Source organism: Oryctolagus cuniculus, chromosome 9 (assembly GCF_964237555.1).
Source record: "Oryctolagus cuniculus chromosome 9, mOryCun1.1, whole genome shotgun sequence".
NCBI lineage: Eukaryota > Metazoa > Chordata > Mammalia > Lagomorpha > Leporidae > Oryctolagus > Oryctolagus cuniculus.
This window is the reverse complement of record NC_091440.1, coordinates 42,169,473-42,183,564: the sequence shown is the minus strand read 5'-3', so window position 1 is coordinate 42,183,564 and position 14,092 is coordinate 42,169,473.

Here is a 14,092-nt window from a genome sequence, read left to right as displayed (position 1 = left end):
CCAGCAACATGAGATACTGACTAAGAAAAGCTGCAAGCAGGGTGGCAGGCTAGTCTGGAAAGGCCACAGGCCTCTGCAAGCAGCCAGAGAGAGAGGTTACATGGGCAAAGACCAACAGGACCATGTGAGGAGGAGTCAGTATAAGGAGATTCCATTAGTGCAATGCCTACTGACAATACAGAGAGGAGAATTCCATTTGTGAGAACTGAAACATGGACTGTGACCCGCAAGCGAACAGCGATAGAGCTATCCAAGATGTTGGGAACCCAGCCCTCAACAGCCTGTGAGATGTTGGACATGGGATCTGGGGTGTTAATATTTGCCCTGTGAGATTTCAGTCTTACTTTGGACCAATGAACCCTTCCCATTTCCTTGTCTCTGTGGTCTGGAACCTTTCCTGCCTTACAATTGTACCTTGAAAGAACATATCTTGTCTTTGATTTTACAGGTTTATAGCAAGAGGTTTGATTATTTGAGTTTAATCCCAGCTTTTTTGTCTCTCTGCTTCCTGACTCACCACGTTATTGTTCCTCAGTCTCCACAGAAAACAGACTATGTAGCTACTTGATCTTGAACATTAACTTACCAACTGTAAGCTTAAATAAGTATGTTCTCTCCCAAGAAGCTCTTCTCAAACACTTTAGTTGAATTAAAAATCAGGATAATATAGAATCAGATTCTAGAGCCGGCGCCACGGCTCACTAGGCTAATCCTCCACCTTGCGGCACCGGCACACCAGGTATCTAGTCCCGGTAGGGGCGCCGGATTCTGTCCTGGTTGCCCCTCTTCCAGGCCAGCTCTCTGCTGTGGCCAGGGAGTGCAGTGGAGGATGGCCCAAGTATTTGGGCCCTGCACCCCATGGGAGACCAGGATAAGCACCTGGCTCCTGCCATCAGATCAGCACGGTGCTCCGGCCGCAGCGTGCCAGCCGTGGCGGCCATTGGAGGGTGAACCAACGGCAAAGGAAGACCTTTCTCTGTCTGTCTCTCTCACTGTCCACTCTGCCTGTCAAAAAAAAAAAAAATCAGATTCTAACAGAAAAATAAATTGAATTGGTAATCAAAACACCATCACAACAACCAAAAGAGAGATCAGTAACACTGCATATTCTATTTAAAAATATTTACTTGACTTGCATATAGTGAGACATAGACAGAGAGATTTGCCGTCCCCTTGTTCATTCCTGAAATGCCCACAAAAGTCAGAGCTGTGTAGGGCTGAAGCTAGAAGTTAGGAAGTGAATCTAGGCCCCCTTCAACAACCTGAGAACTTCAGCCATCACTTGCTACCTCCCAGGGTACCCATAAGCAGGAATCTGGAATCAGAACGGAGTTGAGGCTTAAATTGTAGCATTCCTTTATGTGATGTGGGTGTCCCAAGCAGGTCTAAACTGCCGTACCAAACATCCACTCCTGCTTGTCTGTTTTCATATAGACGAATAAGCAAAGTTGACTTGAGCTATGAATGTAAAAGGAAAGGATAAACCATTGCGCTGTGGTAGCAGTTGTGAATAGGTAACAAGGTTGCCAGCGCCAGCACCAATGATCATTTGCTTGGACATCATGATGCCTGAAATGACCATTGGAGGAACCCTAGCTATACTGCAAAGTCAGCAATGTTGTTTTTGATTTTCTGACAGGCATTCACTTTCTCAGTCCTTCCAATGGTTGTGTATAGTCATGTTTCAAATACAAGAGTACCTCAGGAAGTTTTTTGGAAAAATGGAATTTAAAGATAAGTATATTTTGGTACAGAATTTTTTTTTATTTGACAGATAGAGTTAGAGAGTGAGAGAGAGAGAGAGACAGAAAGGTCTTCCTTCCGTTGGTTCACCTCCCAAATAGCCGCTGCCGTCGACAGGACTACGCTGATCTGAAGCCAGGAGCCAGGTGCTTCCCCCTGGTCTTCCATGCGGGTGCAGGGGCCCAAGCACTTGGGCCATCCTCCACTGCCTTCCCGGGCCACAGCAGAGAGCTGGACTGGAAGAGGACTGGAAGAAGAGCAACTGGGACTAGAACCCACACACATATGGGATGCCAGCACCACAGGCGGAATTAACCAAGTGAGCCACAGAGCTGGTCCCCTGGCACAGAATTTTAAAAATGTATCTACCATAATTCACATTTCCCAAGAATTTTTTGAAGACCTCTCATATACATTAGATCTGTTACACCCAGGTCCCACAACTTTTCAGGCTTGTGGTCGTAGACAACAGTACAGTCTCTTTTTCTTACATTTACTCCCATCTAATAAAGTAATATAATTTTAATCACATCACAGGAATATTCTGAAGACAGAACATTTGGCACGTAAGAAATCAAATAGCAATTCTTATTACAAGAAAAACAACTTATTTCTGACACAAATAAAATCTTTTTAATTTTGTACTGAAAAGCAGTTTACATGTCTAAGAACACTATTTATTAAGAATCTATTTTGAAACAGAGGTCTTACTGTAACAGACTTGCTTCAAATCTAGTAGTCTAAATCATAAGAATTACCTAACAGCTAAATTGTTTTTCTACATAGGCATATTATTACATAATGAAATAACATTAAGCATTTATAGTAGGGATGATAGGAATGTATTAAAATTTTAACAGTGGATGATTTAAGTTCTAGAGAAAAAGGCTGATTAATTTTTCAATCTTTCTCTGTTTTATGACTTTTCCATATATTTTTATGCTGAACATCTGCTACCTATAAAATTGGGAGAAATTTTTGGAGAACAAATGGGAGATAATACCATATGTAAGGTTTTTTAGATGCACCATCAATCCTCACATATTCATCTAAAGACAGTGGACTTATGATTCTAGTTTTATAATAGAGAAATTGAGTGTCATAAAGGGTAAATCCTTTTTCAAAGGGCATGCGCAAACTAAGGGTCAGGAACTGTGAGTAAGACACTTTTAACAGTGCTCTATTGAAGTACTCCTACCTACCAGTATAATCTTGGATGGACTGAATGAAAAACCTGATCAAAATATTTCCAAGAAGGAGGAAAAGATGTCCTTTTCTCTATTATTCCTTCTATGTACAACTAAGCATCCTAGAGATTATATACAAGACAAATATCCACAGACTTTGAAAGGTGCAGAGAAGAATTCAAACCCTCCCTGGAACTTGGTAATTAATGAATGGCATGACAGCTTACTCTATGGGTTTTCCTACTACTGCTTATATCCCACACTTGGAACTGAATAAACCTGCATATTGGAAATGCCAAAAGGTGTCAACAACAACAAAAAAAAATCTTAACAAAAGCCTCCTCTTTCTATCCCAAGGATAAGGAAAGGGGTAGCTTCAGAGATAAAATTCTTCTGAAAAATAACCACATTATATAGTCAAAAACCATTGCAAATACTAAAGAACTATCATTACAAATCTTGCCAATAACAAAATCATCACAGGATTAAATAAATTTAATCTTCACAGATAAATTTAAACTACTTAGATTAAATGGAACAATTCCTTGGAAACAAAAAATTTGATAACTTATGGACTATGACATAGATCATGTGAATAGTCTGATAACTATTAAGGAAAGTAAATTCATAATCTATCTCCCCTCCCAAGAAAGAAACCCTCTGGACCAAAACATGTAGTGATAAAGAAGTATAGGCACACATACACACAACCTCAAAGGAAAATAGTAGAGGAGAACTTCCTTGACTTAATAAAGTGTAGCTACGAAAATATCTATACCTTTCATTTTGCTTAATTGTAAAAAGATTGAATTACCCCCCTAAAATTATTAACAGGGCAAAATGGTTGAACCTTACTATACTTAATGTAATGTTGGAAGTTATAGCTTGTGCAATGAGAAAAGAAAAGGAAATAAGACAGTCCTATATGCAATTGTCCTATATGCAGTGATTGCCTGTATACTGATTATTGTAAAAGACACATATGCACACACACAAACAAAAACCTGCTAGAACTAAAAAGAGAGATAAGAGTATCATGATGCTCACCAGAGGCTGGGAAATAAAAGGGATTGGAAGGAAAGGCAAAAGGTTAATGAATGGATATTAAGTTAAAGTTAGAAAGGAGTAAAAAGTTCTGGGGTTCTATTACACAATAGGGTGATTATAGATAATCATAATGTGCTATGCATATTCCTCTAAAACATCCAAAAAGGATGTGGGCCTCATAGAAAGAGTTTAGCAGAGTTCCATCCAAAACCAAAGAGATATGACTTGAAAAGAAAACCAGAAACTTGTATCCTTAACAAAAACAGATGCAGATATTATCCACAAAATAATAATCAATCGAATCCAAAACCATATAAAAAAGATCACACATAGTAACCAAGTGCGATTTATCCCAGAAATGCAAGTATGGTTCAAAAATTTGCAAATCAATAAACGTCACACCACTTCATTAGAATGAAGAACAAAAATCATATGGTCATGTGAATAGATGCAGAGAAAGCATTTGATAAGACTTAACTTCACTTTATGAAAAACCCTCCACAAATTATGTATAGAGGGAACATTCCTCAAAATTATAAAGGCTATATATCACAAAACTTCTGCTAAGATCATTCTGGGGGGGGGAGCTGAAAGCATTTCCCCTCAGATCTGGAGCAGGAAAAGGATTTCCACTTTAGCCACTATTATACAACACAGTACTGAAAGTTTTAGCAAGATAAATTAGGGAGGAGAAAGAAAGAAATGGTATCAAAATTAGAAAAGTCAAAGTATCCATGTTTGAGAATGACATGATATTGTAAATGGAAAAATCTAAACACTCCACCAAAAAGCTGTTAGAATTGATAAACCAATTCAGTAAATTTTCCAGTTAAAAAATAAACATACAAATAAGACACATGACTTGTATACTGAATACTGTATAGTGATGAAAGAATCAAAAATTATCTAAATAATGGAGAGTCATATAGGGTGCATGGATTAGAAGAGTCAAATAAGGATATCAATTTTCCTCAAATTCTATACAGATTTAATGTAATTTCCATCAAAAACCCAGTAATTTTTTGTAACTATATACAAGATTACTCTAAAACTTGTACAGAAAGGCAAGCAGAATAGAAAAAGTAAATCACATTTTAAAAAAGAATAAAATAGCATAAATCATTCTAGCTCAACTGACTTTTTTTGCTATAGGAAGAAATCTACATAGACCAGTTGAACACAATCCAGGAATTAGACCTACACAAATCCAACTTATTTCTGACAAGATACCAACAGTGACCAAAGAGAGGAGAGATGCCCTTTTAGCAAAAGTTATTGAATAAATTGGAGATTCACAGCCACCCTTTTTGAAGACAGACATTCCATCTATGTTTTAAGTAAAAATTGACTCAAATGAGTCACGTCCAATAGATGAGAAAAGTAAAATTATATTCTTTCAGTAAAAATTATGAAAGAAAATACTTGGAATCTAATTCTAAGAAAAAGCAGTTATAGGCTTGACACTACACAATTCATTAAAAAATTAAGAGAAACATCTGTTATATTTGATTATCAAAATTAAATAAATAGCTTAAAATATTTTATTTATTTATTTATTTAGAAAGAGTGATAGAGAAGTAGAGACAGAAAGATCCTCCAACTACTGGTTCACTTCCCCAAATGGCTACAATGGCTGGGGTTGATCCACACCAATGCCAGTAGCCTGGAACTCCACCCAGGCCCCCATTTGCACAGCAAGGGCCCAAGCTGCTGGATCATCTTCCACGACCTTTCCAGTTACATCAGCAGGGACTTAGATAGGAAGCATAGCCACCAGGACTCAAAGCAGCCCTCCAAAATGGGATGTCAGTGTTGTAAGTGGTGGCTTATGTCTGTATCACATCACCCAGGACTTCCTCTTAATACTAGCAATATTTTCATTTTAATAAAACAATAATTTTGTTAGTGCCTTTTGCTTCTAGAATAATAAAAATCAAGACTACTGCTACTAATAATATAGGAAAAATAAAGTATCCTTAAAAAAGATTCTAGAAAAATACCAAGAAGCTTTATTAAATGTGAAACACCACTTCTTCCTTTAATACTACTTCAAGTTGAAAAAAAAAAAAAAAGAGGACCTAATTGAAAGATCTCTGCGAGTGAGATCCCAGTGGAAAGAACGGGGCCATCAAAGAAGGAGGTACCTTTCTCTGAAGGGAGGAGAGAACTTCCACTTTGACTATTACCCTGTCTCAATAAGATCGAAGTCAGCAAACTCAAAAGGCTTCCATAGCCCTGGCAACTCATGACTAGAGCCTAGGGAGATTACTGATGTCATAAACGAGAGTGTCAAATTGTTAAGTCAACAACAGGAGTCACTGTGTACTTACTTCTCATGTGGGATCTGTCCTTAATGTGTTGTCCAATGTGAAGTAATGCTATAACTAGTACTGAAACAGTATTTTACACTTTGTGTTTCTGTGTGGGTGCAAACTGATGAAATCTTTACTTAATATATACTGAATTGATCTTCTGTGTATAAAGATAATTGAAAATGAATCTTGATGTGAATGGAATGGGAGAGGGAGCGGGAGATGGGAGGGGTGTGAGTGGGAGGGAAATTATGGGGAGGGAAAGCCATTGTAATCCATAAAATCTACTTTGGAAATTTATATTTACTAAATAAAAAAAAGAAAAAAAATAAAATAAAATAAGAAAGAATTTGATTTTAGAATTCCCCATTTATGAGAAAGAAAGTAATTGATAGGTTTTTAATCAATAGCTTGAATTACTATTTTTTCTTGATTTAAACATGAATATGTTATAGACTAAAATTAGAAACCAAGTTAATTCAGAAAATGTTCATCCTTTCACACCTGAAAATTAGATTTCTGGTCAAAAGTTGATCAAACCTATTGAGTGGAATTGCATATAGACTCTTAATTTTGTAAATTATTGATATTTATTTAAGTAATATATACCTTTATATACAATTGAGCACATTGGTAAATAATGTTATTTTATAATCTCAATTTATTGTAAATTCTATAGAATCTTACAGAAAATTCATTCATAAAATTATTGGAATTGAAACATAACTTCAGTAAAAGGTCAGAATTAAAGTCCTATGTGAGTTTTCTGTTCTTTCTGCCCTCCCTCTTTTTCCCCTTCATTTTTCCTTCTTGATTCCTTAATTCCTCCCTTTCTTTTCAAAAACATTTAAGAACATACTATTTTATTCAAATATTTTATTTCTTATTTTAAAGTAGTCTCACAATTACTTTTACTTTTATATAGTTAAGAAAATGTAATAATAAAATACCATCCAATGAATAAATCAAGTTTATATGGTAAAAAAAAAAAACGTTTATATGGTAACTGATTTTTCTAGATTGCAGTGCTTACTTACTTTTGACAGCAGCTGTTTTTGTATTTTCATTTGGTTCCTCATTTTCATATTATCAATTAAGATTACTAGAAAAATTGGAATTATTGTGGTCATTGTTTATGGGATTAATTAACTTGATTTATACATGGATTGCACTTTGAGTAATTGCATTATGACAAAGTAACATTAATGCAAATAAATCACTTTTTTGAATACAGTACTTTTGGTGTTTATATTAAGCAAACCTCTCATTCCATAAACAATCTTTGTGATTAGAACTCAATACATAATTTTTCACTCATTCCTACACACCAAAAGACATTGTATTCTTTTTTAACATAGCTGTTAGTCAATGTCAAAATGAAGAAACATTTTTTTAAAATCCAGCATGAAAAACCTACACACCATATTAGACAATTTTCTCAGGAAAATCATAACAGAATGAGCATTTCCCTTAGTGGAAGATGACTTTCATGATGATAGATCATGGGAAGGGCTTCTCCAGAGGTTTTTTAAATACATGTGAAATGGTAAAAAGAAGGAGTACAAACTAATATTGTACTTTAGAATTTTTCCTGGAAATTTAATTTTTCCTACATTACACTGCATTATCAAAAATGTGTCACAAGGTCTTTGTGTAGAATACATTAAAAAAGAGGTAAATGTTCCATTTCTGGTAATAGCGATTTTTTGCAATTGAAGTGAACCACCTTGAGATAATGGAGGAAGTGGAACAAGACACTACACACACACACACACACACACACACACACACACATTTTCTCTTACAGCAACTGTCAGGAACATTCAAGAGTCACAAGGTTCATGTTATGTTCTTAATAGAGAACAGTGTGGAGCACAATGAAATGGATACTATGAGTGAAATATTTTGAATTAAGTATAAAGACAAGGATTTTTTTCACTGAATAAGCTGACTAATGAACTTAATTTACTAAAGTTAGTATATACTGTTACAGTTCTCAACTGAAACAAATTGAAATAACAATGATATATTTAAATGATTAAAAAGAAAGACTGTCAACCAAGATTACTATACCTAGAAAACACATCTTTGAAAAAAAAGACAAAATGATATTTTTTAAACTTTTATTTAATGAATATAAATTTCCAAAGTACAGCTTATGGATTACAATGGCTTCCCCCCCATAACTTCCCTCCCACCTGCAACCCCCCCTTTCCTTCTCCCTCCCCCTTCCATTCACATCAAGATTCATTTTCAATTATCTTTATATACAGAAGATCAGTTTAGCATACATTAAGTAAAAATTTCAACAGTTTGCACCCACATAGAAACACAAAGTGAAAAATACTGTTTGAGTACTAGTTATAGCATTAAATCACAATGTACAGCCCATTAAGGACAGAGATCCTACATGAGGAGTAAGTGCACAGTGACTCATGTTGTTGACTTAACAAATTGACACTCTTGTTTATGGCATCAATAATCACCCTAGGCTCTTGTCATGAGTTGCCAAGGCTATGGAACCCCCCTGAGTTCACCGACTCTGATCATATTTAGACAAGGTCGTAGTCAAAGTGGAAGTTCTCTCCTCCCTTCAGAGAAAGGTACCTCCATCTTTGATGACCTGTTCTTTTCACTGGGATCTCACTCGCAGAGATCTTTCATTTAGGTTTTTGTTTTGTTTTGTTTTTTTTTGTTTTGCCAGAGTGTTTTGGCTTTCCATGCCTGTTATACTCTCATGGGCTTTTCAGCCAGATCAGCGTGCCTTAAGGGCTGATTCTGAGGCCAGAGTGCTGTTCAGGAATGAGGTACCTTTCTCTGAAGTGAGGAGAGAACTTCCACTTTGACTATGACCTTGTCTAAATAAGATCAGAATTGTACTTTGGAAATTTATATTTATTAAATAACAGTTAAAAATAAAAAAGAAATAATTTTTAAAAGAATAATAACTCATAAGATTTATCAAAAAAGTTTTAGATAGGTATAAATATATGTGAGATTATTATTTTATTTATGGGCTCTAAACATCATTTGGAGTAAGTGATAATTTTTTCATTTGGTTTGGTCATTTCATTATGGGGGGGGGAAGCCACTGTAATCTTAAAGCTGTACTTTGGAAATTTATATTTATTAAATAAAAGTTAAAAAAATTGGAAAATTTAGATAAATTCAATGATTCTATAGGATTATTATTGCCAATTTCAGATTAGTGTAGCCCCAAACTTCCGCATATTAAAACAGTGTATTAAAATTAATCATTTCCTTTATAATGCTTCCTTGTGTCACTGTGAGCAACACTTTTAGATGATATTGGCAATCCATCTAGAAATGCAAGTAAATCAATTGAAGGCTATTTTACCTAGGAGGGCTCAGGAAGATATAAATACTACATCATGATGCTTAAATCATTTGTCGTAAGTGTTTATTTTATCTACCTACATTTTACATAATAAAACCCAAACTCTCAGCAACTGAAGGACATATGTTCCATGACAAATTAAGTCTATTTGTTTCAACTCATTCCAATTCTCATCACACAGTGCCTCAAAAGGATGCCACATTTCATTGACTAATCCACAACTTTAAATTGCTTGGAACAAGTTAGACTGACAAATTGTGTGGGAATTTACTCTCATTGCCTTGGGAAAAATAAAATCCTTGTTATAAATTGGTGCTAACAGTGGTCACCATGTAGTATAGTTCAAAATCATTAGATCGCTGTTATATGACTCTAGAGTACAGTATATTTTTAAACGTTGAAACTACTGTCTTAATATTTTATGAATATTTTATTTTGTAAGTAGTAACTTATGAGATTTTATAACCTAAGAAAGACCTTAGAGATCATAATATTGAATGGTTGTTCATGAAAAGTTGCAAAGTTGTGTATTCATCAGCAGAGGAAATAAAGGAGAAAAATAACAGTGAATGTTCAAGATTGACAATTGAGAAATAACAATGGCACTAAAACTTCTATTTATTAACTAGGTTCCTTAGGTAAGTCATCTATCAATTAAATGACTCAAACTGAAAATATCTGAAAACCCTCAAATTCTGAAATCCTATATTCATTCTATTGTAGTGTTAATTCCAACACGTTTGCAAGGCGTATTTTGTTGCCCACCTTCTATGCTACTAAAAATATTCTAACCTACAAATTACATCTTCACACTATTCTATACAGCACATCTTTCCTAACCAACTAGACAAAATTAAATTATTGCTTCTTCTAATTTTACAGAATTTATCATGACATATGGTCTGCATATGTGTATTTTGGTCTTCGTGCCACACTAGAAGTCATAGGCTATTTATTATTCCTTTTATCAAATATCATTTTAATGCAACATGCCTAGCACAAGGTTCTAATAGTGTACATGTACATGAAAGATATAGTAAATATTCAATGAAAGGGCATTTGGATAAACCTAGGGTACTAGATTTTTTTGTGTCATATTTGAAACTTACTGCGCCAGAGACATAGATTTCCTTCTAAGAGGAATATGTGCTATTTGCAATTCTTTGGACATTCCTACAAATCTCAACACTAAACAAATCAACACCTAATCTTGAATTTGCTAATGAATCTATCCTCCCATTTTCAAATATACTATATAAATCACAACTCATAATTTCCCATGTCTTTCAAGAACCTGTTTTCCATGTTTTTCATTGACCTTTATGAGAAATTTTCAGATAACAACCCCTTTCAGTATTTTTTCCATTTAGAAAACATTTTTTAATCAAGTGGAAGAAAAAAATTTAAGTTTGTATATAGGGGATTGGCTGCTTTCGTCTTATCACTGTATGGTACTTTTACAACAGCACTGACTAGACTTCATTTAATTTCATGTTGATTTTTCTAATTCCAGCTAGCCTCTGTGTTTCTAAGGGCAGAAGTTTTTGTATTTTACCTGTGTTTCCTCAATGTTTAGTAAAAAATCTGTCAAATACACCTACAGAGCAGGCAGTAACCAACTAAACAACAAGTCTATGCCAGGGTCTTGATGTAGAACATGAGAAACTTGAGTCACTGCTGGTGCCTTAGAATAAGATCACAATCTGTTCACAATGACAATCTGAGATACATGAAACATGGCAACAGAAAAATCAGAGTATTTCTTGGATCTAATTATCTTTGAAGAAATTAAATTCTTCCTACTAGGCCAAATATAAATATTCGCAATCAAGAGCAGAAACCTGTTAGAAGGGGATGGCACTGTGGCATATGGGTATTATTGCTCCCTGTGAAGCCGCATCCCATATGGGCACCAGTTCAAGTCTCAGCTGCTCCATTTCCAATCCAACTCCTTGGTTAATGAATAGGCAGAGGCAGCAGAAAATAGTCCAAATGCTTGGGACCCTATCCCCCATGTCGGAGACTTGGATAAAGCTCCTGGCTCCTGGCTTCAGCCTGGCCCAGCCTCAGCTGTTGTGGTCATCTGGGGGAGTGAACCAGCAGATGCAAGATCTCTCTCTCTTTCTCTCTCCACCCCCATCTCTCTTTGTAACTCTCTCAAATAAATAAATTAAAAAGAAATCTGAAAGAAGCTTATGAGTATGTTAACAGGAGTTAATTGACCTTACAATATCATTTATGCCCATTTCACACTATTCCAGAGTGTTTGAAAATGTTAAATCAAATGCACAAAAAATAAACAAAATAAATTAGTATAATTCAAAGTGACAGCACAGGAACCTGTAGGTAGAGGTACGGAAAGAAACAAATCAAAACTAATGGCAATCCTATGAGCGAATATTGATACCAACATAAATTATAATCTCTATTAAATTCATGAAGTGTTAATTCAGATTTCACCCTGCAGAGTAATACATACTATACATGTATAAATGTTAGCACTAACACATTTTAATGCTCCTGATTTATCATCTTCAAAATCAAACATGCTTTTTTTGTGCTGTACAACACAAGAAATGCAATAGACAGATTGGCTCTTCCTAAAAAATATTCTCCCTATTGAGAGATTTATGCCTTTCCGAGATAATTATTTTGGGGATATATATGAGCCTACTTCAAAAGTGCGTGGAGGGGGCCGGCGCTGTGGCTCCTTGGCTAACCCTCTGCCTGTGGCGCCGGCATCCCATATGGGCGCCAGGTTCCAGTCCCAGTTGCTCCTCTTCCAGTTCAGCTCTCTGCTGTGGCCTGGGAAGGCAGTAGAGGATGGCCCAAGTGCTTGGGCCCCTGCACACACATGGGAGACCAGGAAGAAGCTCCTGGCTCCTGGCTTTGGATCGGTGCAGCTCTAGCCATAGCGTCCATTTGGGGATTGAACCAACGGAATGAAGACCTTTCTCTCTGTCTCTCTCTCTCTCACTATGTATAACTCTACCTGTCAAATAAATTTTTAAAAAAGTGCATGGAAAATAGATTAAGGGATAAGTTTATTTTGGTGCAAAATTTTTGAATTTCTTGCACTTTTTCATAATACACATTTTCCATAAACACTTTGAAGAACCCCTTTATATATTTTCTATATGTAAAAGACTGCTACTATACTGTTTTTTAAATTCTGATCTATACAAGTGTCATGTCAAAACATGAAAGGGAGCTTTACAGTCTCAAGTTAGAAGCCTTTAATACATCCAATATTGACAAAATTAATGTTTTACTTCCTCAAACTAATTCCATCAATGATTTCATTTGTATTTGTATCTGTATTCATTTGTTTTGTAGAATGATATTCCATTAATTTTTGCTCTTTTTAAAAAGATTTAGTTACTTGAAAGCTGCAGAGAGAAGGAGGAAAAAGAGGAGGAGGAGGAGTGAGGGAAAGAGGGAAAAAGGGAGGGAGTGGGGGGAAGGAAGAAAAGGACGGAGGAGGGAAGGAGGAAGGAAGAGAGGGAGAGAAGGAATCTTCTATCTATTGGTTCAGTCCCCAAATGGCTGGCTGGACCAGACTGAGGCCAGGAGCCTGGAACTCCATCCACTTCTCCCACATGGGAGACTGCAGAAATCCAGGCAGTCAATCTTGCATTTCTTTCCCAGGTATATAAGCAGGAAGTTGGATTGGAAGTGGAGCAGCTGGGACTCAATTCAGTGCTCTTATAGGATACCAGCATCACAGAAAGCAGATTAACCTGTTGCACCACAACACTGGTCCTTTATTTTTGCTTTTATTTTTAAGGGAATGAATAAGTGATTATAAGGTTTTTAGCATACAAGAAAAAACTTGAAACATCAATATTAATAAGATGAGTCTTTGTGGGTTTGGAAATACAATTTTTTTTCTGAATACTAGCAATTTCAGAAAATTATTTTTGCTCTCCATTTTAGCATTCTAACATCCAAGTTTTAGGGCCATCTTCCTCAAATTTATTCTGGCCATCTGAAGTTGCACATTGAAAGTTGATGGAAATAGTAATGGGTGAATAAATATAGGAAGTTGTATACCAACAAGATTAATATTCTTACTATGGTCAACTTCTTCTTATAATATTCTTATTATGGTTAATTCATTGAACATTGAAAATTTCCAGAGACTCTGCAGAATACATTACAATCAATTTGCTGCCAGTTTAACTTTTATTTTCACAAGATTTTAGACCATGTCAAAAAGACTGTGTACCTTAGCCAGTTGACACAGCAGAATAATAAAGAAATCTCTCTCTCTCTCTCTCTCTCTCTCTCACACACACACACACACACACACACATTGAGCTCTCATCTGCTGGATCACAACCCAGGTAGTGATAACAGCCAGGACTGGGGGAGGCAAAATTTGGGAGCTAGGAACTAAATTCAGGTGTCCCATGTTCAGAAGCAGGTACCTAACTGAGTCATAA